General features: G+C 24.2%; 1 long non-coding RNA gene across 1 annotated transcript; it reads left to right on the forward strand.

The window, feature by feature from the left end:
- Positions 1–308: 308 nt before the first annotated feature.
- Positions 309–2,039, forward strand: LOC103308423. The gene is made up of 3 exons (XR_510438.3): positions 309–760; positions 812–823; positions 2,010–2,039. It is a non-coding gene; the product is annotated as an uncharacterized LOC103308423 (long non-coding RNA).
- The last annotated feature ends 995 nt before the right edge of the window (positions 2,040–3,034 follow it).

Consider the following 3,034-nt stretch of genomic DNA (forward strand, 5'->3'; position numbering starts at 1 on the left):
TACAATAATATTATATCATTGAATTCAAATTTAATAAAATCCATTATACAGTGACCCACTTGTAACCTGATGTAAAGCATAGTGACATCCACTTACCCACCTTTTTTTCATTTGTTTTTTTGCAATTAAAAATACAAATTATTAGAATTTTACAAATTATGTTATACAATATACCTACATTATACAATTATATGTACAATACCCAGAATTAATTCAGTATACATTTTTACCGATATAAAAGTAATTTTCTTAAACTCTAATTTTATTTTAATAATATAATATAATTTATAATATAATAGGTAGGTATGTATGTTTTATATAATATGCATATTGAATTTTAACATTTTAAATAATTTTCTTAAAAAAAAACTACGCATTATTTAATGAAGCTTTAAACATTAAAACATATGGCATATGGCGATCACTGACATATTTAGGTTCTTGTTACATTATTTTATTATATTATATTAGTTGTTATTAAATCAATAGTGTGTTGTGAACATTGTTTATTTTGTGCTGAGGCAGTATAGTATAGAAACACTTAGCTTATAAAAGAAATCGAGAAGTAAAATTTTATTTCATTTACTGTTCTACGTTCTCATTATTTTTTCATTAGTTTCTTACAATCTTGAACCTTCATATACCTTATACCGATTCAAAATGGTTTTCTTCAAACAGTATTTACTAACGCTTACATGTATAGTAATTGTAGTTCAGGTTATGCCTGCATCTGCTACAACGGATGAAGAATTATCACGCAGTAAGGATTAATTTATTGATTTACAACTATCGAATAATACATTTTTTTTAGATGCTTGCAAAGGTAATATATTTTTAGTTCATAATTACTAAATAAACAATAACTTAGAAAAGTTATGATAAAAATATTTTTATACTCATACCTAGGTACTAAAAAAGATTGCATGGGTCTAATAAATGCACTCTTAGTAAATCGGGTAGAATTGTGAACGCTGCTTATCGGTGGTATCTTTTCGGCTTTTTCATAATACGATTGCATTATTTTTGTGCAATATTCTCTTGCTGGGATGATTTTATATGTAAATTAAACATTTAAGATTATTTTATATGTATTAATTAGTGATCATAAAATGTATTGAAATATTATGTTTGTATTAATTGTTATTTATTATTTTACAATAATTAGTGTAACATATGGATTTTTTTATGGCTAACCTAACCTATTCACGTTAAAATAAACGCAACTTTATATCTGATACAGTGTTATTAATAATATCTAATATATCATCTTTTTTTATTCAAGAGTGCCATAAAATTATGAAAAATATTATATATTAATATTATATTGTGATCAGTATGTTAATTACGTTTTAACAAATGCACTAATTTAATTATTCTGAAAGGCGTCAACGATACTGAAAAAGTACTAATATTCTGATGTGTTTGTTATTAAAAATAAAAATAATAATATGTACGTCATATTATATTATATAGGTCATAAAAATATTTTAAATTTTCATGTGCCCTCAAATTTTTCTCGTGTGTCTTGTATTTGAATCACTGCATTAGGAGGTGGATCAAATTGGAAAACTCTGGGATTATATTATATATTATAATTTTTGATAACAGAAATGGTTGGGACAATTTGGTCCTAGTTCGGATAAATCCGAAGAAGAAGAAGTTGATTATTTACTTAAACAATTTTTAATGTTGATGTATATTGTTTATTCTTAAATTATAATTAAGATTAATGACCATTAATTGTTAATTTTAAGAAAATAATACATACCTAATCTATTGTTGATTGACGTTGATATCCTTTTGAATTTCGACTTGTCGTATTTATAAATAATTATAGCTATTAGGAAAGTGTCTTTATTGCGTGTGTAATGTTGACTAAGATTCAGTGGCCCGTGATTGGATCATTATTCATTTGAGATTAGTGAACCATTAAATTAGTTTTTTATGGTACCAACCTACTCAAGCTTATGTTTATTTAATTTTGTTTTAATTATTTTTAAATCCAATAGCGATTTTACTATGCTGTGGATTTGAAGGTAAGTTAATTTAAATTAATAATAATTGTATTTTATTATATTCTTTTTTTAAAGTAAATTAGACAAAATTATAAACTATAATTTATAAGCATTGACTTTTAATATGATAATAAAAACAAATTAAAAATATTACTTTATTTCATATTTGGATATCTGTTCATAACACGGATAAATATTAATTTATTAATATTTTCATTCTTAGAAATATATTTTGTATTTTTTCTAGTAGCCTTCTGACACGAAAACATTGCACGGATAGTAAAATTTATGGTGTACTGCCGATTGCGTTACTAGGAGGCACTTGTCCGAACAATAATTCCAATAATTCATTTTTGAACCGTGTTTATTGTTTTATCAGTATGTTGAATTTTTTGTTTCTACTTGGAGCAGCTTTTCCGCAAAAAAAAAATGGATTCATAAATCTCAGCAAGGCTGGGCATTAACGAGTTAATGTTAAAATTAAATTAAAACGTTAAGTTAGTTTACTCATTATTTTTTTTCAAATTAACTTTTAACTTAATAGGTTACTTTTTTTAAGATTAACGTCTTAACTTCAAGTTAATTTTAATCAAAAGTAGGTATCTACATTAAGTTAATTTTCGTTCTAAGAATAATGCATATTTTAAATTGTGGTTTTTACTTCAATGTATAATTTTAAATTTTCCTGGTAATTGTTTTGAGCGCAAAGAAAATCTATCTAATAAACCATTTTATGTGTCTGGATTTTTTTATTTATGAAAATTAGTAAATTTTAACTTTAAACTAATTTAAGTTTCCTTTTTTTGAAAGGTAATTTTTTACTTAACTATATTATTTTAAAATCACTTAACAAGTTTAAAAAAAAAATCGTCAACTTGCCCAACCTTGCATCACAGTTTTGATTTTTAATATCCCTGATACCATTTTGTAATAATAATATTTTTAGTAAATCATTTACTATCAGGATGATACATTGTGCGCTTTTCTCTGGCAAACTAATCTAACTCACTCACATTTAC

This window comes from Acyrthosiphon pisum, chromosome A1 (assembly GCF_005508785.2).
Source record: "Acyrthosiphon pisum isolate AL4f chromosome A1, pea_aphid_22Mar2018_4r6ur, whole genome shotgun sequence".
NCBI classification, from domain to species: domain Eukaryota; kingdom Metazoa; phylum Arthropoda; class Insecta; order Hemiptera; family Aphididae; genus Acyrthosiphon; species Acyrthosiphon pisum.